Source organism: Moschus berezovskii, chromosome 18 (assembly GCF_049115385.1).
Source record: "Moschus berezovskii isolate FMDL1 chromosome 18, NW_MosBer_1.0, whole genome shotgun sequence".
Taxonomy (NCBI): Eukaryota; Metazoa; Chordata; class Mammalia; order Artiodactyla; family Moschidae; genus Moschus; species Moschus berezovskii.
Window position 1 is genome coordinate 29,925,937 of NC_142477.1, and position 27,930 is coordinate 29,953,866.

At 38.9% G+C, this 27,930-nt stretch overlaps 1 pseudogene; it reads right to left on the reverse strand.

The window, feature by feature from the left end:
- Nucleotides 1-3,212: 3,212 nt before the first annotated feature.
- Nucleotides 3,213-27,930, reverse strand: part of LOC148774964 (histone-lysine N-methyltransferase SETMAR pseudogene) — a 96,860-nt pseudogene continuing 72,142 nt past the window's right edge.

Sequence of the window (27,930 nt, forward strand, 5' to 3'; positions counted from 1 at the left end):
AGATATATTGGGTCAGTGTGGTTCTAAATTCAACGTCATTGATGTCCTTATAATATCAGTTTATTTTTTTTTGGTAATTAATTTATTTTTTATTGGAGGCAAATTATTTTACAATATTATATTGGTTGGTTTTGCCATACATTGACATGAATTCGCCCCGGGTTTACGTAAGTTCCCCCTCCTGAACCCCCCTCCCACCTCCCTCCTCCCTTTATCCTCCCTCTGGGGGATATAATATTAGAAAACTGCTATAACCAAATTAATTAAATACTCTCTGGAAAGTTCAGTTCAGTCACTCAGTCATGTCCGGACGACTCTTTGCAACCCCATGAACCGCAGCACGCCAGGCCTCCCTGTCCATCACCAACTCCCAGAGTCCACCCAAACCCACGTCCATCGGGTCGGTGATGCCATCCAACCATCTCATCCTCTGTTGTCCCCTTCTCCTGCCTTCAATCTTTCCCAGCATCAGGGTCCTTTCAAATAAGTCAGCTCTTCTCATCAGGTGGCCAAATTATTGGAGTTATAGCCAAATTAGATTCTAAAATAAAATTTCACAGTTTTCACAAAATTAAGGTTAAGTTAATAAAATGTCTTTCTTTTAACTTAAAATATTGCCTTATTATAAGAACCATCGATCTTTATGTAGTTGAACATTTAAGACATATAGCTTAGACAAAAGTTAACCCCTGCTCAAAGTTCATTTTGAAAAATCTAATGTGTTTGGTAAATATGAGCATATAATATGTGGAAGTATGTATGAGAATGTTAAAGTTGATTAACGGTGGGAAAGATGTAAATACAAGCTATTCCTAAATAGATTTTGTCATCATTTTTAAAAAGATTATCCTAACAGTACTTTAAATTTGGGCATCTTCTATCTACTTTTCTAAAACTATGGCTCACAAAATAATACCATTACTAAGAATATTTTTTGAAAGTAAGGTGAAATTAGGTTAAATTTCTCTTGTAATGAATAGTTGTATAATTGCCTGTGACTTAACAATTATCACAATCATAAAATAAGTCAAAAAATTTTAAACATTGTGGTCAAACATGGCAAATTTCATTAATAGGCTTTGATGTATGTAGTTTAACCTAGAGCTGAGAACAATGAAAATTATCAAATAAAATCTAGAATTTTATTCTAACCTTGTAAAATATTTTCCAAGAAGTCTTCATAACTATTTGCGTGGAAAACATCATGTGAAATCTTTAATGTGTAAAGGTTTCTTTAACTCACATTTTAACCTTGTCTTGGAATATAGATGATTTTTTATTAAATGTTAGACTGAAACAATCAATCCATTTCATATAAGCCATCAAGTAGTCGTTAAATTGAAACCTATCTGTTTTTCTTTTTATTCTGATGTCTTAAAATGACATTTCTTTCATCCATTTATTTTCTTTTCTTTTAGCAATTTCAGTTAATATTTCCCTCCTGACTACTTTTAGCTTCTGTCTTTGGAACTTTATCATTGTTACCTGGCTATTCCTCTTTTTGTCTTTATTTCAACTAAGTTTTAGAATTGTTTTTGAACTTATATTCCAAATAATGCTTGGAGAAAAAGAATAACACTACAGTACTACACTACAATACAACAAAGCAAAAATATATCTCAATAAAGATTTCTATGGTCCAGCAATAGTATTAATCTTTTCAAAACAACATTCTATCGAGAACTCATTCTCTTGAGGGAGCAATTCTAAAGAATTTCTGCTATTCACAGACATTGTTCCAATATTTTATTTTTTAGCAAGAAATACGGCTACAAAAAGCACAAATCAACTTGCATCAGCAAACAAACTACTGCAATGTGTAAAACACGGCTAACCAGTTTCTTACCTAAAACTTTCTGTTTAATAGTAAAGTAAATGCATATTTAAGTATCTGAATATTTTTATCTAAGCAAATAAACAATTGTAGCATTTTGAGAAACATGACTTTTCCCTCTTTATTAAACAAATATTAATCTAAAAGGAACAAGTTCAGCATTCTGTTTTATATATATATATATATATATATATATATATTTAATATTGACCTTGATGAGATTCTTTCTTCTGAACATAAGATTTTTAACTATATATGGATATGTGTATGCATGTATGGTAAATTGCTTCAGTTGTGTCCAACTCTTTGCAACACTGTGGACTGTAGCCAACCAGTCTCCTATGGCCATTGGATTTCCCAGGCAAAAATACTGGAGTAGGTTGCCATGCCTTCCTCCAGGGGATCTTCCTGACCCAGAGATCAAACCCCTGTCTCATGTCTCCTGCATTGGCAGCCGGGTTCTTTACCACCAGCGCCATCTGGGAAGCCTATTTATGGATATATATAAAGTTATGATAGTTGGGAAGAGCTCATATAATTTCACATTAGATATGTATCACATGTGAGTATGAACACATTCATTAAGAAAAACATTCAATAAATACATGCAAGAAAAATGCTGTACCCCAAGTGCCACAGAAAACTCCATCTCTACTTTGATATATCTGTACTCCTATACTCATTCACCCCTCAAACTCTTTGTCTCTATTATATAATATAATATATATGCAAATGATTTTGCTAAGAATTCCCAATTAAACAAGACAATCTTGTGCTCTCTTGGAGGATATAACCAAATAGGAAACAATATTAATGTTAAAAAATAAGAATATAACATAAGATGGTGACTAGTAATATTAATAAAAATGGTGAGCACTAGGGAGGGACAAAGCATTGGGACAATTTAAACAGATATTTGAGAAGGATTTTTCTGAGAGCTGAGACATGCATAAGGACAGGAATATCCATGTAAAACCTGGGGTGAAAGAAAATGAACAGAGTCAAAAATCTAAGGTGAGAACTGGTTTAGCATACTCTGCAGACACACAGGAGCTAGTATGGCTAATTCAGACTGAGCAAAGAAGCTGGGGTTAGAGGTGAATTTAGCATTGCTATGGAGAATGTGGATGGTCTGGGTCAGAAAGGATGAACTGGCATAAGTATACTTGCCTTATAAAAAAATGAATCATGTCAGATCAGGAATGATACCAAGGAGCAATTAACAAAATTTTACTCATGATGAGGTAGGCTTTGATTGGAGTGACAGTTGTAGACAGGAAGAGAAGTGATCAAATTTAGGCCAATTTTTGAAAGTATAAAACAAAATAAAACAAAGCTTTTGGTAAGTGTAAATACATACTCTTATAGCACAAACCAGCTATACAGTCAGTGTGCTTCCTAGAGACACAGGTAGCTTCACCTCTCCCAGGTGCTGTAGAGATACGGGCAACACTGCTGGGTAGCTGCTGTAACCAGAGCTGTGTGTAGCTCCCAGAGCAACTGGCACCCAGTTTTCTGAGTGCCCACATTCTGTGTGCCAGATCATTGAAATGGTAACAAAATCCACCGTCTTCACACATCTGTTATGAAAAATGCTGGGTATCCGTGGGATAAGAAGGCTTTATGGAAGAACAATCTGCAGTGTGCCCATGTGATAAGAACGTTCTTTGTGCTTATGTCTCATTATTCCATTGGAGATAAGGAAAAGTAAGGAAGCAAAAATGTTTTCTGGTTTGAAGACAGTCCAAGTGGGTTGATTAACTAAGGTGGAGAAACTAGGAGGACTGCCATCTTTGAAAGAAGGGCTCTTACAACAATCATTTTATTAAAAAAAAATTTTAAGTCTCAAAATAGCTATATAAATTGTCTCATCAATTCCGTCATATTGAAGAGAAAAAAATATGAGCCAGAAATATGAGATAATGACTTCTTCACGGTCATGCAAGTTATTGTGTCAGATGAGGATGCAGAATAGCCCTCAGTTCAGTTTCTTTCCAACTACAGGTAGTATATTTTAGTTTATCATTTATCTGCAAGGAAACATATTAGCTAATAAGTGCTTAGAAACTAACTTCCTGGAAAACATCATGGGATGCCTTTCTTATGTACACTCATGTTTAATTCAAATTGCAAACTGCCCTTGGAATGTAAATGAGTGTGTCTTCTCAGGTTAAGTGGTAACACTGTGACAGAGAATAATTTAAAGTGTAAGCAGTTTTATTAGTTATTATGCACAGTGTAGAAAAGAGATACAATCTCGTGGATATTAACGTTTTATCTTTCTCTAAGTGGAAAAACGCCTTTTCATTCTAGGGATCATATGGCATAATGAAACATACCTAGAGTTTGGAGTCAATTAATTATACCTTGGCTCAGCCTTGTCTTGGGTACACAAGCTCACACACACATTCTATTCCACTGAGCCTCAGTTTCCTTTCTGCAACGTATGAGTAAGTTGCTGCTGCTGCTGCTGCTAAGTCACTTCAGTCGTGTCCGACTCTGTGTGACCCCATAGACGGAAGCCCACCAGGCTCCCCCATCCCTGGGATTCTCCAGGCAAGAACACTGGAGTGGGTTGCCATTTCCTTCTCCATTGTGTAAGTTAAAAGAGTGTTATTATGAAAATTAAACAAGATAGCTCCTAAGAGAATGTCTAGAGCATAATATGCATTCATTAAATGTTAGTTTTAACCAATATTAGAATATAAGATGACATGCAACATGCATTTTAATTCATGAATGGTTGCTCTTTGCTAGAGCCTTAAAATGCCACCTATGTCTTTTCAGGCATAACTACTTTTATAGTTTCGCTTAAAGATACTGTTACATGCCTTTTTAGAAATGTGATTACTCACATTTGAAGCACCGGGAGGAATGATAAAAAACAAATAAATAAATCTATGAGATGTAAGAGTATACTTTAATGACTGTTCAGCAGTTTTCCTTGGGGGAAATTTCATCATTAAACTTTCCCAGGTATTTTATTATCATCTCATGCAATTCCCTGGATAACCATATCCCTTGTTAATCCACTAATTTATTTTGAGGCTGGTCCTACTGACTCATGTCCCCAGATGTCTTTTAACTGAGTAGAAATACAGTCAATTACAGAGTTTCTCATTACCTTTTGACATTTCTTTTTTTTTTACCTATGCTGAATATTAACATTGAAAGTGTATATGTTATGTAGATTGTATTTTAACTGAATGAAAAATTATGCATTTGTTAAAGTAAAAGCAACAATTTCCATACTAAATCAATAATGATTGTGTGGCTCCATCAAGGGGTTTTATTTCTGGAAAAGTCTGGAATATTCTATTCATATGGGTATATAACTACTAAACAAGTATAGCACTTTCAGATCTATGCACTCCCTACCCCAGCCAATTCCTATAAAGTTACCATGGATAATGCAATGCTTGGGATAAAATGTTACGAATAAATAGAAAATTCTGGCAGATATTTTATTTTCCAAAATATTATGGCTGGTGAAAAAGTAATTGAGGTTCTAGAATACGAATTTTAAATCATTATAACTATACTTAAACATATTTTTATTAATCAAAATAGGAACATTAAAAACAACACATTTTGCCAATAAGAAATATTTATTCCTATAGTATATAAGTCCACACTTTGGAATTTGACAAATTCTTGGAAAGCATTTTCTGGCTTCTGCTGGTTGTGGAAATGTTTTCCCTGCAAAAAGTTGTCAAGATGCTTGAAGAAGTGGTGGTCATTTTGTGAGAGGTCAGGTGAATTTGGCAGATAAGGTAAAACTTTGTGACCCAGTTCGTTCAATTTTTGAAGTGTTGGTTGTGCAACGATCAGTCCAGCATTGTTGTGAAGAATCAGGTCCATTCTGTTGACCAAAGTCAGCTGCCAGCATTGCTATTTGCAGTGCACCTTACTGATTTGCTGAACATGCTTCTCAGATGTAATGGTTTCACCAGGATTGGGGAAGCTGTAGTGCATCAGATGGGCAGCAGACCACCAAACAGTGACTGTGATCTTCCTTGGTGTAAGTTTGGCTTTGGGAAGTGCTTTGGAGTGTCTTCGTGGTTCAACCACTGAGCTGCTCATGGCTGGTTGTTGGATAAAATCTACTTTTCATTGCTTGTCATAATCTGATCTAGAAATAGTTTGTTGTTGTTTCACAGAATAAGAGAAGATGACACTTCAAAACAACATTTTCTTTTTAATTTTCAGTCAGCTCATGAGGCACCCACCTATTGAGCTTTTTCACCTTTCCAATTTGCTACAAATGCCTAATGACCATAGAATAATCAATGCTGAGTTCTTCAGCAATTTCACCTATAGTTGTAAGAAGATCAACTTCAGATGGTTCTCAATTTGTTGTTGTCAACCTCCTGTGGCCAGCCACTACTCTCCTTATCTTCAAAGCTTTTGTCTCCTTTGCAGAAATTCTTGAGCCACCACTGCACCATATGCTTGTTAGCAGTTTCTGGGCCAAATGCATTGTTGATGTGATGAGTTGTCTCTGACGCTTTATCACCCATTTTGAACTTGAATGAGAAAATCATTTGAATTTGCTTGTGTCTAATAAAAATTATTATATTAATTGTATTAAACTATATTAAAATAAACATAAAATAAACAGCAAGTAATGTCATTAGTTAAAAAAAAATAAAGCAAGCAAGCAAGATAGCGCTAAGTTGTGTCCAACTCTTGCCATCCCATGAACTGTAGCCTGCCAGGTTCCTTTGTCCATGGGATTCCCCAGGCAAGAATACTGGAGTGGGTTGCCGTTTCCTTTTCCAGGGGAACTTCCTGACCCAGGAACTGAATCCAGGTCTCCCACATTGCAGGCAGAAGCTTTACCGATGAGCTACATGGGAAGTGAGTAAAGCAAGAAATGTGCACAACCATAGTTATTTTATATTGTATTCAAATATCAAACAGCAAAGTTCAACGATGCAAAACCACAATTGATTTTGCACCAACCTGATACAAAACCGCTTTGTACTGTATAAGAATACCAGAAAAGCACATGCTATAAAATACATATATATATTGACTCAGATGGTAAAGAATGTGCCTGCGGTGCTGGAGACCCAGGTTTGATTTCTGGGTCAGGAAGATCCCCAAGAAGAGAAGGAAATGGCCACTCACTCCAATATTCTTGCCTGGAGAACTCCATGGACAGAAGAGCCCAGGAGGCTACAGTCCATAGGGTCGCAGAGAGTCGGACATTACTGAGTAACTAACAAACACACGTGTTTTTGTGTGTGTGTGTGTGAGTATAGCTATTGTTGCTTAATGGCTACTAAGTTATTTTCAACTGTTTGCAACCCCATGGAATGTAGCCCACCAGGCTTCTCTGTCCATAGGATTTCCCATGCAAGAATACTAGTGTGGGTTGCCATTTTCTTCTCCAGGGGATATTTCTGACCCAGCAAACAAACTTGTATCTGCTATTATATATAGATGGAAGGTGTCCCATAAGTATTTGTAAAATTGATTAATAAATGAACAAATGAAGAAATAAAACAAGTTCCATGATTTTTACAAAATATCATATTTTTATCATATATATTTATATTTGTATAAATAAGATTATTTTTCTCAACTATATATGTATGTTCATATATTAAAATGTATTTATTGAAATCATGGAACTAGTTTTATTTACTTGTTCACTTATTAATCAATTTTACAAATACTTAAGGGATACCTTCCATCTATCACGTGTGTTTGAGACACTGGGAATAAAATAAAGGAAAAAAGATAAACAGTTTCCTTAGCACAGAATCTACTAAAGGACTGATATTTATCAATGAATCATACAAACAAACATAATATGAAGTTATTTATTAAGTGCTAGATAGAAAGATCCTTCGGAGAAGGCAATGGCAAGCCACTCCAGTACTCTTGCCTAGAAAATCCCATGGATGGAGGAGCCTGGTAGGCTGCAGTCCATGGGGTCGTTAAGGGTCGGACATGACTGAGTGACTTCACTTTCACTTTTCACTTTCACACATTGGAGAAGGAAATGGCAACCCACTCCAGTGTTCTTGCCTGGAGAATCCCAGGGACCGCGGAGCCTGGTGGGCTTCCGTCTATGGGGTCACACAGAGTTGGACACGACTGAAGTGACTTAGCAGCAGCAGCAGAAAGATCCTTGGTACTACGCAAAGGCAGTGTTAAGAAAATTTATAGTTAGAGAGGTTAGCAAAGGATAATCTAATAAGTGATAGAACTGAAATTGTAGGATCAAAATTAATATGGCAAATGGAGGAATGAATGGAATGTTCTAAACTGAAAGAAGAGAGCATGGGCAAAGGCCCTCTGCTGGAGCAAACAAAGGTACTTTAAAAAGTAAAACAATGTAATAAAATAAAGTATAGTGCATCTGCAGCACCTCGATCAAGATGCAAATATATTTAGAGGTAAGTGGACAGGTTCAGTTCAGTTCAGTTGCTCAGTCATGTCCAACTCTTTGCGACCCCATGAATCACAGCTTGCCAGGCCTCCCTGTCCATCACCAACTCTCGGAGTTCACTCAAACTCATGTTCATAGAGTTGGTGATACCATCCAGCCATCTCATTCTCTGTTGTCCCCTTCTCCTCCCGCCCCCAATCCTTCCCAGCATCAGAGTCTTTTCCAGTGAGTCAGCACTTCGCATGAGGTGGCCAAAGGATTGGAGTTTCAGCTTTAGCATCAGTCCTTCCAATGAACACCCAGGACTGATCTCCTTTAGAATGGACTGGTTGGATCTCCTTGCAGTCCAAGGGACTCTCAAGAGTCTTCTCCAGCACCACAATTCAAAAGCATCGATTCTTCGGCGATCAGCTTTCTTCACAGTCCAACTCTCACATCCATAAGTAGGGTCAAATGTGTAGTTTTGTTTTCTATTTTGATACATTTTGACATTTATTTAAGAAAAAAATGAAAGTAATTAAGATACTTTAAGCAGAGGGCAATATAATCAGATCTGAATTTTGACAAGAGTACTCTACTTGTCACATAGGAAATGATTTTGTTATGGTCAACTCTGTATATATCAGGATAAAATGAATTATCCCATTGGGTTTGTGAAATATTTCAAACTAAGAATTATAGTAGTTAGAAATGGTAGTTAGAGAGTAAAGAAGAAAAACTGATAGATTCAAGGTGTATCTAAGTAATAAAATGACAAAAATATTGAAAAATGTTGAATTTGATTTTTAGGTTGTAAAATTTAAATGTTTATGAGAGTGTCATGTATTAAAATAAGAAATCCTTATAAAGTATAAAACAGGAAGGAGAATTCTTGGGTTTTATCTCAAAGTTGTTCTTTTTAAGGTGAATAGAGACTTCAAAGAAAGTTGTCATAAAGGGATGTAAATACATAGGTAGAAGTATTAATGTGAGATAAATCTGATAAATGTGACAACTGACTGACAGGAATATTTTTATTGTGTTAAAAAGTGAAATAAGGAGACTCATGTTATACAAACAAGATTTGACAGAACCCAAATAGGATAGAGGGGAAAAAATGAAGATCAAGAAGATGAGGCCAGTGACATTAAAAAACAAACACACAAAAGCTGAAATCAAAGAAACCAAGAAAGGTGAGGGTTTCAAGAACAGAATGGTCAGCCACATAAACTACTATAGGATTTAGAGTCACATAAGTCCTTCCTAAGTGATCAATGCAAAGAAATAGAGGAAAACAATAGAATGGTAAAGATTAGAGATCTCGTCAAGAAAATTAGAGATACCACGGGGACATTTCATGCAAAGATGAACACAATAAAGGACAGAAATGATATGGACCTGACAGAAACAGAAGATATTAAGAACAGGTGGCAAGAATACACAGAAAAACTATACAAAAATGATGTTCATGACCCAGATAACCACAATGGTGTGATCATTCACCTAGAGCTAGGCATCCTGCAGTGTGAAGTCAGTAGGCCTTAGGAAGCAACACTACAAACAAAGCTAGAGACTGCTATGGAATTCCTGTTGAACTATTTCAAATCCTAAAAAATGATGCTGGGAAAGTGCTACACTCAATATGCCAGCAAATTTGGAAAACTCAGCAGTAGCCACAGGACCTGGAAAGGTTAATTTTCATTCCAATCCCAAAGAAAGGCAATGCCAAATAACATTCAAAGTATTGCACATTTGCACTTGTCTCACATGCTAGCAAAGTAATGCTAAAAATTCTCCAAGAGAGGCTTCACCAGTACATGAACCAAGAACTTCCAGATGTTCAAGCTGGATTTAGAAATGTCAGAGGAATCAGGTATCAAATTGCCAACAACTGTTGGACCATTGAAAAAAGCAAAAGATTTCCAGAAAAAAAACATCTACTTTTGCTTTATTGACTATGCCAAAGACTTTGACTGTGGGGATCACAACAAACTGTGGAAATGGGAAGAGATGGGAATACTAGACCACCTTCCCTGCCTTCTGGGAAATCTGTATGCACGTCAAGAAACAACAGTTAGAACCAGACAGCAAACAATGGGCTGGTTCCAAATTGGGAAAGGAGTATACCAAGGCTGTCATTTGTCACACTGCTTATTTAAGTTCTATGCACAGTACATCATTCAAAATGCCAGACTGAATGAATCAAAAGCTGCAATATATTGCCAGCAGAAATATCAATAACCTGTGATATGCAGATGACACCACCCTTAGGGCAGAAAGCAAAGAGGAACTAAAGAACCTCTTGATGAACATGAAAGAGGAGAGTGAAAAAACTGGCTTAAAACTTAAATTTCAAAAAAATGAAGATCATGGCATCTGGTCCCATCAGTTCATGGCAAATAGATGGGGAAACCATAGAAATAATGACAGACTTTATTTTCTTGGGCTCCAAAGTCACTGCAGATGGTGACTGCAGCCATGAAATTAAAAGGTGCTTGCTCCTTGTAAGAAAGCTATTACAAACCCAGACAGAGTATTAAATAGGAGTGACATTACTTTGTTGACGCAAGTCCATCTAGTCAAAGCTGTGGTTTTGCAGTAGCCATGAATGGATGTAAGAATTGGACCATGAAGAAAGCTGAGCACCAAAGAATTGATGCTTTTGAACTGTGGTGTTGGAGAAGACTCTTGAGAGTCCCTTGGACTGCAAGGAGATCCAACCAGTCCATCCTAAAAGAAATAAATCCTGAATGTTCATTGGAAGGACTGATGATGAAACTGAAGCTCCAGTACTTTGGCTGCTTGATGTGAAGAGCTGACTCATTAAAGTAGACTCTGATGCTGGGAAAGATTGAAGGCAAGAGGAGAGGGGGATGACAGAGGATGAGATGGTTGGATGATGTCACTGGCTCAGTGGACATGACTTTGAGCAAGCTCTGAGAGTTGGTGATGGATAGGGAAGTCATGGGGGTGCAATTAGTTGGACATGACTGAGCGACTGTAGTGAAATCACTATTGATCTTAGCAAAATATATTTTAGGGAATGCAATGGAGGAAGTCCAAATTATAATGAGGTGAATAATGAGTGATAAAAATAGTTGCGGCAACTTTTTACGAACTGGTGGAAGAAGTTGGTTAGTAGAGACACATAACTGATGCGTAAGATGCACAATAATTCAGTTTTATACTGCTTGTTTTATTCGATGGAAAAATAGAAAATATGTAATATCTGATAAAATATATCAGATATAGGTAAGAATATGAGATAGAGAGAAAAAACAGAAAAATACAATCTTTCAATAACATAGGAGTTAGTGATATCATATGAAAAACAGTATGTTCAACAAGAAAGTTCTATGAAGTGCAGGTAAAACAAGAGGAGCTTTGCAGTGGAATAGCGAACCAGCACCAAACTGTTAGTACATTCCTCAAAATACCAAACATTATGTCTTCACTAAACATTAGTCAGGCTTCTCTCCTGCCTGCAAATTCCTGAATTTTAACTTCCCCCAGGTCTGAGCAACAGCTGAAAACTCATCTTGCTATCTGGCTGAGGGAGATGATGTTCGCAGCAGACTCCAGCGATCATTTGCCCTTGCTTGTGTAACTTTCCCTTATAAGTCTTTGCTGATCTTTGTTACCCTTCCTCTCCTCTGCAGAGAGAGGGACAGAGTTCTCTCAGTTCTGCTGCTTCAGTCTGAAATGCCCGGTGTAGATGGCTGAGAGGATAAAGAATTTGCCTTCAATGCAGGAATACGGGGTTTGACCCCTGGGTTGGGAAGATCCCCTGGAGAAGGAAATGGCAACCCACTCCAGTATTCTGGCCTGGAGAATTCTACAGACAGAGGAGCCTGGCAGGCTACAGTCCATGGGGTCGCAAAGAGTCAGACATGATTGAGCGACTGTCACTTCATTTTAGCACCTCTCCACACAGTACACTGTTGCCATCATGAATTGCAGGGTCTTGAGCAGTCCTCTGCACAAAGTCCCATCAAGTTGGAATGAGAAGCACTAGCTGCCCAGTGGTTCTGTGCGGGGAGCTGTAATCTTACATGTTAGATATAAGGCCTTGGCACACAGACTCCCTACAACCTAGGAAAACTAGACTAAGCACAAAAAAAGAGATTAGACTGTATAGTACTGCCTAGATTTCATCTGATTTTTCTGGGGGACGCCAGTGGGCTTTGTTGGTGACATTTTCTTCTTGGTATTTTTAAACTTCCTAAATATTGTTTTTAAAGAAAACCCAGGTTCATTAAGTTTCACTCTTTGCGCTGTAAAGTTTTATGTATTTAAACATATCTAAAATGTCATATATTAACCATTACACAAAGTTCACTACCATCAAAATTCCATGTTTAAATCTCAAACATGCCTGCTTAAATCCCAAACCACTGTCAATCTGTGAACCTTTTACTCTTTTGATAGTTTTGCCATTTCTAAAGACATATAATTGGCATCATACAGCAGGTAGCCTTTTAAAACCAGCTTCTTTTACTTAGAAGTAGATGGTTAAGGTTTGTCCACACCTTGCATGGCTTAATATTCCATTTACTGTTATTACTGAAAAGATCCCATTTTATGGATGTGCCTCAGTTTATTTATTCATTAATATAATGAATAAACAATCATAAACATGTTTATTCATTAACAAAGCAACATCTTGGTTGCTTTGATTATAAATAAAACTGCTAGAAACATGTGCAGGATTTTGTGTGGAAATAAATTTTCAAACCACTTGTGCAAATATCTAGAAGCACAACTGCTAAAGTATGGTTAAGACTTGCTTACTTTCAAAAGAAACTGTCACACAATGTTCTAAAGTGGCTACAAATTTAGCATTCTCACAATACAGAATTTTCATGCAATATCCTATCCTTGCTGACATTTCATAATGTCAGTTTTAATTATTTTTATTATTTCTAATATTCTATCAATAATAGGTGTACCACAGCATCTCCTTGTTTCTTACTTTGTAATTCCTCCCTGATAAATTATTTTGGGCATCTTTTTATATGTATATTTTCTTTGATGTAAGGTGTTTGTTCAGATTATTGGCACACCACCCACTTCGCTTTTTAAATTAGGGTGTTTTGTTTTCTTATCTTGAAATTGAAAAGTTGTTTAGAGCTTCAGATAAAGTTCTTTATCAGATAATGGTTTTGTAAGATTTGCCTTTCCTGGGGCTTGATTTTCTTTTAATAGTGATTTTCACAGAGTAGAAGATTTTAAATTACTTAATTCTAATTTTTCTATTTTTTTTTAATAGATCATGATTTTGGTGTTGTGTTTAAAAGATTATTTGCAAACCTAGGTGAACCAGATTTTCTACTATGTTCTATTCTAGAATTTTTGTTTTTGCATTTATTTTTAAGTTTATGATTCATGTGGAGGTAATTTTGTGAGATTTATAAATTACTTTTCAAGATTAACTTTTTCTTGCATTTTGATGTCGAATTGTTCCAGCACCATTTTATGAATAGACTATTTTACTCCCTTTGTCTTTGCGCCTTAGTCACAAAATTTAATAGAATATATTTGTTTAGACCTATTTCTGGGCTCTCTTTTCTTCTCCTTTAATCTAGATGTTCATTTCTTGCCAATACCACACTTTCTTATTATTGTTGCTTTATAGTATATTTTGATGTTGGGTAGCCTCAGTCCTGTCTGTTCTTTTTTTCACTGTTATTATCACTATTCTAATGTTGTTATTTTTTTTCTTTCCATGTAAACTTCAGACTGTTTCTGCCATGAACCTTAAGACACTTCCAGATTCCGCTGATTACCCAATTCAAAATCCACTTCAAAGTTTTCAAGTATTTATTTCACTAGGACCTCACTGTCATTAAAAAGTCTGCATTAGTATACTAGGTAGTCCATTATGCACCACAATCTGGGTGGCTTTAAACAAAAGAAAAAAAATTATTTGTTCTTTCATATGAAGTTTTGGAATCTAGAAGTCCAAAATTGTTGAAAAGGCCATTTTCTCTGAAGGCTCTAGGGGAGTATCCTTCTTTGCCTTTTTCTAGCTTCTTGAGGTTGCCAGAAACCATTTGTATTCCTTGGTCTGCAGATGTCTTTCTCCAATATCTGTCTTCATTCTCACACAATATTATTTCTGTGTGAAACAATATTTCTCTGTTCTTATGAAGACACTAGTCTTTGGATTAGGGATCACCATAATCCAATATGATGTCATATTGACTTGATTACACCTCAAATAAGGTCATATTCACAGTTACCATGGGTTAGGAATTCAACATCTATTTGGAAGATACAATTTAATTCACAACACTGGGTGATAAAATTGCTGTAAATAAACCTTTCATATGGGACTTTCTGTTAATATGGTGACACTGGGATGTTTTTAATGTTTCCTGTAACTTTAAATGCAAAAGGATTCACGTTCTTAGGTGTGCTTTCTTGCCTTCCCAGGTGTACCTTGTTTTCCCCAAAATTGCCTCTTCAGTCAGAGAAGGTGATGGAAACCCATTCCAGTACTCTTGCCTGGAAAATCCCATGGACGGAGGAGCCTGGTAGGCTGCAGTCCATGGGGTCGCTAAAAGTTGGACAAGACTGAGCGACTTCACTTTCACTCATTGGAGAAGGAAATGGCAACCCACTCCCACGTTCTTGCCTGGAGAATCCCAGGGAGGCCTGGTGGGCTGCCGTCTATGGGGTCGCACAGAGTCGGACACGACTGAAGTGACTTAGCAGCAGCAGCCGCCTCTTCAATAAAGACTGAACCGTGCAGCTCTTTCAACTCTTCTCCTTTGTGGAGCTCTGGTGGTACAGTGGTAAGTAGCAGGAGAGGAAACAATCTTCTGTGATATTATGATTAAGTTTCAGCATTTTAGTGAATCTGTGCCTCTGAACTACAACCTTCACAGTGTTTCTTTATTGTCTCTTCTTCTGTAGGTGAGAAAGGAAGGTCAGAACAAGCTGGCATCAGAGAAATACCCTTAGACCAGGGAACTAATGCTCTGGAAGTCTGTTTTTCTGGAAAGTAGGCCTTTGTTATGGAGAACACTCCCAACATATTTCACAATGGTTATCTTCCTCTCTTCCTGCTAGAGATATGAGGTGCATTTTTTCTTGTGTCTTGATTTTTTTAAAGTTGTAACATTTTGGTGTTCTTATAGGAAAAACCCACAAAATACTGGGTTCACCCCAAACTGCAAATCTCATGAGATTCACACTACTTCATACCAACTCCAGCAATTTGTCAAAATTAATGTTTATGTATTCTGACTAGTTTATGGTTCTAGCAGCTTCTGCTCTAGTTAAGCTTTATCTGCAATATTTTGTAGTTGCCTATCTCTCTGGATTTTGCTGTCAGTTTGGTCCGTGCTCTCCTTTCTCTGAGGGATTCAAGAAAAAATTTTTTTCTCAATTTGTTCAGAAGTTTTCTTGTAAGAATGGGATTGAGAACTACCAAGCCAGGGCTGAAACTGGAATCTTGTTTTCAATTTTTGAAACAGTTTAGCTGTTTATAAGATTCTTGGTTGAGTAATGTTTTAAGCCCATGGCTCTGTCTTTGCATTGCCCTCTAAACTCAATTGTTTTGTTGAATAGTCAGTCTTTAATTACACTGGGTTTTTGTATGTTATGAGTAACTTTGCTTATTTCAAAATTTCATTGTCTTTGACTCTCAGCATTTTTATTATAACATATCCAGGTAAGATGCTGACTTTTATCATGATTTTTCTACTTCTATCATGTTTCATTGGTTGAGTTTTGAATATTTTTCTAATAAACATTCTTGGTATGAAAACTTACTTTTGATTTATCTTTTTATGTATTGTTGGACTTGTCCTCTCAATATTATTTTTTTGCATCTATATTCAGGAGATAACTTTCTCGTGCTATCTTTGTTAGTGGTCTGTATTAATGTAGGCTACTCTGGAATCATAAAAGGCATGGTAATGTTTCCTTTATTCCTATTAAGAGTTTATTTAATTTTGGTGTTATTTATTCATTAAATGTTTCAAATGTTGCAACAGAGAAGATATAAAGTAGTACAGGTTTTATGGGGTGTGAGTGAATTTAATAATTACTGTGAACCAACAAAGTATATAATCTTTATTCATTGAGTCATATTTAGTTGTGCTTTTGAAAAATATGTTTTATTTAATCTAATTTTTCTGTGAAGTAAAACTGTTCCTAATATCCACTTATTTTCTTTCTCCACTATATACTAGTTCTTTAATATGCTGCTGTTGCCTTTATTTAGTTCCTCACATTTTCTTTCAGTTTGATTGGTATTTTCCCCTGAATGTTGATATGAAGAATATAGCACATATTCAGACTTATCCCTTTTCTTGTTGCATAGTGCACATCCATGCTCTACTGTGTCTGACTCTTTTGTGATCTTTTATTTTTATTTTTTTTCAGGTAAGGATACAAAGATCATGGCATTACCAAGGTCCGTCTAGTCAAGGCTATGGTTTTTCCAGTGGTCATGTATGGATGTGAGAGTTGGACTGTGAAGAAAGCTGAGCGCCAAAGAATGGATGCTTTTGAACTGTGGTGCTGGAGAAGACTCTTGAGAGTCCCTTGGACTGCAAGGAGATCCAACCAGTCCATTCTAAAGGAGATCAATCCTGGGTGTTCATTGGAAGGACTGATGCTAAAGCTGAAACTCCAATCCTTTGGCCACCTCATGCAACGAGTTGACTCACTGGAAAAGAGTCTGATGCTGGGAAGGATTGGGGGCGGGAGGAGACGGGGACAACAGAGAATGAGATGGCTGGATTGCAACACCGACTTGATGGACATGAGTTTGAGTGAACTCCGGGAATTGGTGATGGACAGGGAGGCCTGGCGTATTGTGATTCATGGGGTCGCAAAGAGTCGGACACGACTGAGCAACTGAACTGAACTGAAGAATACTGGAATAGGTTGCCATTTTTCCCTCCAGCGGATCTTCCCAACCCTAGGGATGGAACCCCCTGGCTCCTGCATTGTCAGGTGGATACTTTACCACTGAGTCACCTGGGAAGCCTATTCCTTTTCTTTCATATATCTAAGCATAAAATTCCCTTTCAGCTTTTCGACTCCTATACCTTTTTGAAATATCATACTTGTTTCCTTTTATGAATTATCTTGTATTATTTAGAATTGTATCTTAAACTTTTATGGTTTTTAAATTTTAATTGGAAGATAATTACTTTACAATATTGGGATGGATTTTTGCCATGCATTAGTGTGAATCTTGGAGAAGACAATGGCAAGCCACTCCAGTACTCTTGCCTAGACAATCCCATGGATGGAGGAGCCTGGTAGGTTGCAGTCCTTGGGGTCCCTAAGAGTCGGACACGACTGAGCAACTTCACTTTCACTTTTCACTTTCACACATTGGAAAAGGAAATGGCAACCCACTCCAGTGTTCTTGCCTGGAGAATCCCAGGGACGGGGGAGCCTGGTGGGCTTTCGTCTATGGGGTCACACAGAGTCGGACACGACTGAAGTGACTTAGCAGCAGTAGTGTGAATCTGCCATAGGTATACATGTGTTTCTTCCATCCTGAAACCCTCTCCCACCTCCCTCCCCACCCTATCCCTCCGGGTTGTCAAAGAATGATACTATGTGCAGGGCAGCAAAAGAGCCACAGATGTAAAGAATAGACATTTGGATGCAGTGGGAGAAGAAGAGAGTGGGATGATTTGGGAGAATAGAATTGAAACATATAGATTCAGTTCAGTTCAGTTCAGTCACTCAGTCGTGTCTGACTCTTTGTGACCCCATGAATCACAGCACGCCAGGCCTCCCTGTCCATCACCAACTCCCGGAGTTCACTCAAACTCATGCCCATCGAGTCGGTGATGCCATCCAGCCATCTCATTCTCTGTCGTCCCCGTCTCCTCCCACCCCCAATCCTTCCTAGCATCAGACTCTTTTCCAGTGAGTCAACTCGTCGCATGAGGTGGTCAAAGTATTGGAATTTCAGCTTTAGCGTCAGTCCTTCCAATGAACACCCAGGATTAGTTTACCATATATAAAATAGATAACCAGTGTGAGTTTGATGCAAGAATTGTATCTTAATTTTAAGGGGTGTGGAGGCATAATTCCAGATTCGGTTCCTTCCAGAACTCCACACATCACAGAACCAATGTTTTGCCTGCTGATTTTTTCATCTTGATAAAGTGGTTGATTGTGGTGAAATACCACCAACTGTATCTATAGCTTCACTTTTTTTGTACTTCACCATGTTTTGCATGAATTAGCCAGGATTTCATTATTTTCTACTGTCCCAATTACAACTAGATGACATTCAGGTGCCAACAATTCCACATATATCCCTGTTGTCCCTAATAAGAAAACATCAGTAACTGCAATATTACCCATATTCCAATGGTCTTCATCACCCTAAATACCAGTATCAGGAGGTATCACCTCCCCCACCAACAATAGACCATATTCTAAAATTTTATCCTGAAGTTTTTTCTAGGGCTACCACTGGTACTGATTGTATTAGCTTTGACCTCTGTAAGAAAGAGTTTGACAAGATTTGAGAGCATACTTATTAGTGTGAAAAATAGTCTATGGTTAATTTGGCTAGTTGCTCATGATCAAGCTAGAGAAGATAAAAGGATGATCTCTAGGTTTCAAATTACAAGCTTAAGTTCCACATAAATGACTGAGATATTCTATATCTGCTCTCAAATAAATTCATGTCCTGAAGCCTCAAGGCCACACTTTCTGGAAATCAAGTTCTGTGAGGAGCTAAATTACAATACAGATTGAATTCTCAACTTTGCAGTGAAACTTCAGTTAAAATTAGGGCATTTACGTCGGGGGGGGGGTAGGAATAGCATCCTGAAAATTGAAAACGGGAACATATGGTTAGATCTTGATGAACCTAGGGACACTGACATCTAGATGCTACCAAGTTGTATTTGCCTGTAAAAATGACTTCTACCACAGACTGTGGAGTTTAACCTTCTTTTTCCCAAAGAAACTGTGATTATCTCCACTGAATTAGCTTCCATACATGGAACTGATAATGCTCTTCAGAACCTATTCCCATTACCCTTCTTTGTTTTTAGACACAGAACAAATCCCAAAGGCTATAAAGGGTGAGAAGCAAGTGTTAGCCACATAGTTGTTCTACACACCAAGAAAACTTCATGGCTGTTTAAATTAGACCAAAAAATAAAATAAAATCTGAGAAATATGTTTAAAAAATAATTAAGGATATGGCCTTCATTGTAAAAGAAATATAAACTTGGATCAAGCGTAATTTTTTGACTGCTCTCCACTAAATCAAGATTCCAGATTTGGTGTTTTTGCTTGAAGATTTTAAAATGTCTGTAACAGTTTGTGTGGTATATCTTCTGAAACATAGACCCATCAGTTCAGTTCAGTTCAGTCGCTCAGTCATGTCCGACTCTCCGCGACCCCATGAATCACAGCACGCCAGGCCTCCCTGTCCATCACCAACTCCCGGAGTTCACTCAAACTCATGTCCAGAGTCGGTGATGCCATCCAGCCATCTCATTCTCGGTCGTCCCCTTCTTCTCCCGCCCCCAACCTTTCCCAGCATCAGAGTCTTTTCCAGTGAGTCAACTCGTCACATGAGGTGGCCAAAGTATTGGAGTTTCAGCTTTAGCATCAGTCCTTCCAATGAACACCCAGGATCAATCTCCCTTAGAATGAACTGGTTGGATCTCCTTGCGGTACAAGGGACTCGTTCACCATAAATAAGGTGAATTATCAGAACTTCTTTTATATACTATAGAGAAGTTCATGGAGGTTGGAATGCTAGAGTAGATTTATTTTGTAAAAACTGTTCACCTGCCCCAGCAATATCTGGAGGACACACCTTTTACCAGAATTGTGAGAGGAGCTCAACCATTCTTAAGGAGCTCTATGGTGATTCTGTGGGTCTCTCTGGTGGTTCAGATGGTAAAGAATCTGCCTGCAATGCAAGATACTCGGGTTCAGTCCCTGGGTCAAGCAATCCCTGGACAAGGGAATGGCAACCCACTCCAATATTCTTGCCTGGAGAATTCCATAGAGAGAGGAGTCTGGCAGGCTATAGTCCATGGGGTTGCCAAGAGTTGGACACAACTGAACAACTCACACTTTCACTTTCTTTTTCATGGTCATTCTGTAAGTCAGAAATCAAAATAGAAATTGTTAGCCTTGAACTGGGATCCCTAAATTCAATGGGTGTAACATTGGAAGGACTGATGCTAAAGCTGAAACTGCAATACTTTGGCCACTTCATGTGACGAGTTGACTCGCTGGAAGACTCTGATGCTGGGAAAGGTTGGGGGCGGGAGGAGAAGGGGATGACAGAGAATGAGATGGCTGGATGGCATCACCGACTCTGTGGACATGAGTTTGAGTGAACTCCGGGAGTTGGTGATGGACAGGGAGGCCTGACGTGCTGTGATTCATGGGGTCGCGGAGAGTCAGACACGACTGAGCGACTGAACTGAACTGAACTGAACAATCCTAGGGCAACAGGGCCAAATTATGACATTTTAATCACCAAAGGTAAGGTGGGGGGGGGTTAAATGGGGAACACATGTACACCCTGGGTGGATTCATGTCAATGTGTGGCAAAACCAATACAATATTTTTAAGCAATTAGCCTCCAATAAAAATAAATAAATTAAAAATATATATACAAGAAATAGTAGAGAAAGAAACAAGGGCTAGAATAAACAGGATAATTATTGTGTCTCATTTAACTATAGATAAAGTTCATGCTTTCATAAATAGACTCAACTATTTTTAAGCCTAATAATTTATTAAGAATATTGGAGAATATTTTGAAATACTAAGTAAAGCTGAATTTACAGAACATTAGAATAGTAGTATTTTTTCAACATGCTCTTTAAGTTTCAGGCTGAGTTATAGAAGATGATGACGTTTTCAGCCTGTAAATTAATGTTATTTTACTCCAATCTTTCCCATGAGTTCTTATTTCTCAATTTTTTGACAAATACGTTGCTAGTATACATGCTGAGAGTGATGTCTGTGAAAATGGTGAAGACATCTGAAAATTCTCTCCTGTAACAATGACAGGAAAAACTGGCAAAACAGTCAGCTAGTCCAGAACTCTGGATATCAGCGAAAGTCTGTCATAAAGTAGAAAATGTTTATTTTGAAAACAAAGTAATTCCAACATTAACAGTGTTTTTTTTTTTTTTTAATTAGAGGCTAATTACTTTACATTATTGTATTGGTTTTGCCATATATTGTGTGATGAGTTAGTTTGCCCTGTTTCTTTTCTTCAAGACCCACTGCTGTAATGGCTTTGAAAACTGCAGCCATGTAGCCACTGAAAGTGGAAAGAACAGCGTTTAGGCTTCTTCAGTTAGATATGTTGAACTACATAAAAATTAAAAATATTTTTTCCTCTTATAACACTCTGAACTGATAACACTATTAATAGTGAAAGGGCAGTAAACCAAGTAGTAGAAAATGTTTGCGAATCATATTCGATGAGGGGTTCATATCAGGAATGTGTAAAGAACTCATAAAATTCAGCAGCAACAACAAAAATAAAAAATAGTCAAAGTATTTGACTAAACATTTCTCTGACTGTGACATACATATGGCCTGTAGCAAAGAAAAAGATGTGTATCACCAGTCATCAGAGAAATGCAAATTTCTCCAAACCACCATGACATTCCACTTTATACTCCTTAGGAAAGCAATGAGACAAAATCTTTTAACTATCTCCATAGTCTTTCGCTTTTTGTAGTATTATATAGTTGGAATCAAGCAGTGTGTATCCTTCTTAGATTGGATTGCTTTACTTAGTAGTATGTATCTAAAGTTCCTCTATGTCTTTTCACAGCTTGATAGCTCATTTCTTTTTAATGCTGGGTAATATTTTATATTCTGGATGTAAGAAAATTTCTCCATTCACCTACTAAAGGATATGTTGATTTCTTCTAAGTTTTGGTAATTATTTATAAAGCTGTTATAAACATTCATTTACAAGTTTTTGTGTAGACATAAATTTTAAGCACATTTGGGCAAATAGTAAGGAGCACAATTTCTGTATTGGTATATCTAGTTTTGTGAAACTGCCAAACTTTTAAGGTGTTGGTACCATAGAGGAAAACAACAGCATAGGGAAAACAACAGCATAGGAAAAACAAGAGATCTCTTCAAGAAAATTAGAGATTCCAAGGGAACATGTCATGCAAAGATGGGCTCGATAAAGGACAGAAATGGTATGGACCTAACAGAAGCAGAAGATATTAAGAAGAGGTGGCAAGAATACACAGAAGAACTGTACAAAAAAAGATCTTCACGACCAAGATAGTCACGATAACGTGATCATTGACCTAGAGTCAGACATCTTGGAATGTGAAGTCAAGTGGGCCTTAGAAAGCATCACTACGAACAAAGCTAGTGGAGGTGATGGAATTCCAGTTGAGCTATTTCAAATCATGAAAATGATGCTGTGAAAGTGCTGCACTCAATATGCCAGCAGATTTGGAAAACTCAGCAGTGGCCACAGGACTGGAAGAGGTCAGTCTTCATTCCAATCCCAAAGAAAGGCAATGCCAAAGAATGCTCAAACTACCGCACAATTGCACTCATCTCACATGCTAGTACAGTCATGCTCAAAATTCTCCAAGCCAGGCTTCAGCAGTATATAAACCGTGAACTCCCAGATGTTCAAGCAGGTTTTAGAAAAGGCAGAGGCACCAGAGATCAAATTGCCAACATCCGCTGGATCATGGAGAAAGCAAGAGAGTTCCAGAAGAGCATCTATTTCTGCTTCATTGACTATGCCAAAGCCTTCGACTGTGTGGATCACAATAAACTGTGGAACATTCTGAAAGAGATGGGAATCCCAGACCACCTGACCTGCCTCTTGAGAAACCTGTATGCAGGTCAGGAAGCAACAGTCAGAACTGGACATGGAAAAACAGACTGGTTCCAAATAGGAAAAGGAGTACGTCAAGGCTGTATATTGTCACCTTGCTTATTTAACTTCTATGCAGAGTACATCATGAGGAACGCTGGGCTGGAAGAAGCACAAGCTGGAATCAAGATGGCCGGGAGAAATATCAATAACCTCAGATATGCAGATGACACTACCCTTATGGCAGAAAGTGAAGAGGAACTCAAAAGCCTCTTGATGAAAGTGAAAGAGGAGAGTGAAAAGATTGGCTTGAAGCTCAACATTCAGAAAACAAAGATCACGGCATCTGGTCCCATCACTTCATGGGAAATAGATGGAAAAACAGTGGAAACAGTGTCAGACTTTATTTTTTTGGGCTCCAAAATCACTGCAGATGCTGATTGCAGCCATGAAATAAAAGACGCTTACTCCCTGGAAGGAAAATTATGACCAACCTTGATAATATATTAAAAAGCAGAGACATTACTTTGCCAACGAAGGTCCGTCTAGTCAAGGCTATGGTTTATCCCGTGGTCATGTATGGATGTGAGAGTTGGACTGCGAAGAAAGCTGATCGCCGAAGAATTGATGCTTTTGAACTGTGGTGTTGGAGAAGACTCTTGAGAGTCCCTTGTACCGCAAGGAGATCCAACCAGTTCATTCTAAGGGAGATCGATCCTGGGTGTTCATTGAAAGGACTGATGCTAAAGCTGAAACTGCAATACTTTGGCCACCTCATGCGACGAGTTGACTCACTGGAAAAGACTCTGATGCTGGGAAAGGTTGGGGGCGGGAGGAGAAAGGGACAACCGAGAATGAGATGGCTGGATGGCATCACCGACTCTGTGGACATGAGTTTGAGTGAACTCCGGGAGTTGGTGATGGACAGGGAGGCCTGGCGTGCTGTGATTCGTGGGGTCGCGGAGAGTCGGACAAGACTGAGCGACTGAACTGAACTGAACCATTTTGCATTCCCATCAGTAATGAATGGTGGGTTTCACTTATACCTCAATTGGTAAAGAATCTGCCTGCAGTGCAGGAGAAAGTGAAAGAAAGAAGAAAGTGAAGTCGCTCAGCCCTGTTCACCTCTGCGACCCCGTGGACTGTAGCCTACCAGGCTCCTCCCTCCATGGGATTCTCCAGGCAAGAATACTGGAGTGGGTTGCCATTTCCTTCTCCAGGGGATGTTCCGGACCCAGGAATCGAACCTGGGTTTCCCGCATTCCAGGCAGATGCTTTAACCTCTGAGCCACCAGGGAAGGAGGGCAGTGTAGGAGACCCGGGTTCAATGCCTGGGTCAGGAAGATCCCCTGGAGAAGGAAAAGGCAACCGACTCCAGTATCCTTGCCAGGAAAATCTCAAGGACAGAGAAGCCTGGAGGGCTGCAGTCTATGGGATCGCAAAGAGTCTGCCACGACTGAGCGCCTAACACACAATGATGAATGAGAATTTCAATTGCTACACATAAACTATAATTTTCAATTGTCTCATCCCCTTACATTGTACCTTGAAGACTTGAGGTTTTTATGGAAGCATTAAATTGGTGGTCAAGTTTAGTTCACATTTCTTTCTTCCCATTTTTTGGGGCAGTGAAAAGTAGTTTCCTGCTCCTTCATTATCCCTCCCCTCTTGAACTGTTCCCACCTTCCCCTTCCCACCCTTCTAGGTCACAGAGCGCCAAGCTGAGCTCCCTGGACTGTAGAGCAGCTTCCCACTAGCTATCTGTTTTACACATAGCAGTGTATACATGTCAGAGCTACTCTCAATTTGTTCCCCCCTCTCCTTCCCACAGTGTCCACAATTCTGGTCTCTACATCTGATTGTCTATTTCTGCCCTGCAAATAGGTTCATCAGTACCATTATCTTTCTAGATTCTATATATAGGTTTTAATATGATATTTGTTTTCCTTTCTCTGATTTACATCACTCTTGTATCGCAGACTCTAGTTTCATCTGCCTCACTACAACTGAGGCAAATGACTGAGTAATATTCCACTGTATATAGACACAACTTCTTTATTTATTTGTTGAATTAGAACACTTCCTAACAGCATACACAAAAGCAAACTCAAAATGGATTAATAACCTAGATGCAAGTCCAGAAACTATCTGTAACTGATTTGTTTTCAAGATTTTGGATCATTTTCACTATCAGTATTCGGAATTTTTATCAGGTAGGTTCCCTATCTCTTCCTCTTTTGTTTGGGTTCAGTTCAGTTCAGTCGCTCAGTCATGTCCGACTGTCCGCGACCCCATGAATCACAGCACGCCAGGCCTCCCTGTCCATCACCAACTCCCGAAGTACACTCAAACTCACGTCCACAGAGTCGGTGATGCCATCCAGCCATCTCATTCTCTGTCGTCCCCTTCTCCTCCCGCCCCCAACCTTTCCCAGCATCAGAGTCTTTTCCAGTGAGTCAACTCGTCGCATGAGGTGGCCAAAGTATTGCAGTTTCAGCTTTAGCATCAGTCCCTCCAATGAACATCCAGGATTGATCTCCTTTAGAATGGACTGGTTGGATCTCCTTGCAGTATAAGGGACTCTCAAGAGTCTTCTCCAACACCACAGTTCAAAAGCATCGATTCTTCGGCGATCAGCTTTCTTCACAGTCCAACTCTCACATCCATACATGACCACGGGAAAAGCAATAGCCTTGACTAGACGGACCTTGGTTGGCAAAGTAATGTCTCTGCTTTTTAATATACTATCAAGGTTGGTCATAACTTTCCTTCCAAGGAGTAAGCGTCTTTTAAATTCATGGCTACAATCAACATCTGCAGTGATTTTGGAGCCCCAAAAAATAAAGTCTGACACTGTTTCCACTGTTTTTCCATCTATTTCCCATGAAGTGATGGGACCAGATGCCATGATCTTTGTTTTCTGAATGTTGAGCTTCAAGCCAACCTTTTCACTCTCCTCTTTCACTTTCATCAAGAGGCTTTTGAGTTCCTCTTCACTTTCTGCCATAAGGGTAGTGTCATCTGCATATCTGAGGTTATTGATATTTCTCCCGGCCATCTTGATTCCAGCTTGTGCTTTTTCCAGCCCAGCGTTCCTCATGATGTACTCTGCATGTAAGTTAAATAAGCAAGGTGACAATATACAGCCTTGACGTACTCCTTTTCCTATTTGGAACCAGTCTGTTTTTCCATGTCCAGTTCTGACTGTTGCTTCCTGACCTGCATACAGGTTTCTCAAGAGGCAGGTCAGGTGGTCTGGGATTCCCATCTCTTTCAGAATGTTCCACAGTTTATTGTGATCCACACAGTCGAAGGCTTTGGCATAGTCAATGAAGCAGAAATAGATGCTCTTCTGGAACTCTCTTGCTTTCTCCATGATCCAGCGGATGTTGGCAATTTGATCTCTGGTGCCTCTGCCTTTTCTAAAACCTGCTTGAACATCTGGGAGTTCACGGTTTACATACTGCTGAAGCCTGGCTTGGAGAATTTTGAGCATGACTTTACTAGCGTGTGAGATGAGTGCAATTGTGCGGTAGTTTGAGCATTCTTTGGCATTGCCTTTCTTTGGGATTGGAATGAAGACTGACCTCTTCCAGTCCTGTGGCCACTGCTGAGTTTTCCAAATCTGCTGGCATATTGAGTGCAGCACTTTCACAGCATCATCTTTCAAGACTTGAAATAGCTCAACTGGAATTCTATCACTTCCACTAGCTTTGTTCGTAGTGATGCTTTCTAAGGCCCACTTGACTTCACATTCCAAGATGTCTGGCTCTAGGTCAGTGATCACGTTATCGTGACTATCTTGGTCGTGAAGATCTTTTTTGTAGAGTTCTTCTGTGTATTCCTGCCACCTTTTCTTAATATCTTCTGCTTCTGTTAGGTCCATACCATTTCTGTCCTTTATCGAGCCCATCTTTGCATGACATGTTCCCTTGGCATCTCTAATTTTCTTGAAGAGGTCTCTTGTTTTTCCTATTCTGCTGTTTTCCTCTATTTCTTTGCATTGATCACTGAGGAAATCTTTCTATGGGTTAGTGGGCATTTATCCTCTTCCTTTATTTGCTGGGTATTTCTCTGCCTCTTTATCTTATATTGCTGTGTTTTGGGTGGCCTTTCCGTCTTCTGGCAGTTTGTGGATTTCTCTTTATTGTGGAGTTTCCTCACTGTGGGTAGGGTTGGGCGTGTGGCTTGTCAAGTTTCCCTGGTTAGGGAAGCTTGTGTTGGTGTTCTGGTGGGTGGAGCTGCATTTCTTCTCTCTGGAGTGCAATGAAGTGTCCAGTAATGTGTTATGAGATGTCAATGGGTTTGGAGTGACTTTGGGCAGCCTGTATATTGAAGCTCAGGCTATGTTCCTGTGTTGCTGGAGAATTTGTGTCGTATGTCTTGCTCTGGATCTTGTTGACTCTTGGGTGGTGCTTGGTTTCAGTGTAGGTATGGAGGCGTTTGATGAGCTCCTATTGATTAATGTTCCCTGGAGTCAGGAGTTCTCTGGTGTTCTCACGATTTGGACTTAAGCCTCCTGCCTCTGGTTTTCAGTCTTATTCTTGCAGTAGCCTCAAGACTTCTCCGTCTGTCACTTCCAAGGTAGTTCCCTCTGTTTTAGCTTCTTCAGTTTGCTGGTCTCTTCAGTGTCTAATTTCTACCCTGACACTAGGGGGCAGTGGTGGACACTTTTTAAGGTTCACTTGTTCAGTCGTGCTGTGGGGAGGGAGGAACACTGCAGACAAATATCACTGGCGTCTGTGGGGAGTGCTCGCAGTGTCTCAGCCACACTGGGTTTGCCCCTGCTCACGGTGTGTGTGCTGTCCCAGTCTACACTGCACAGGCTCTAGGTTGCTCGGCCGGGAACTGAGGCCAGTGCTGGGTTGCATGCAC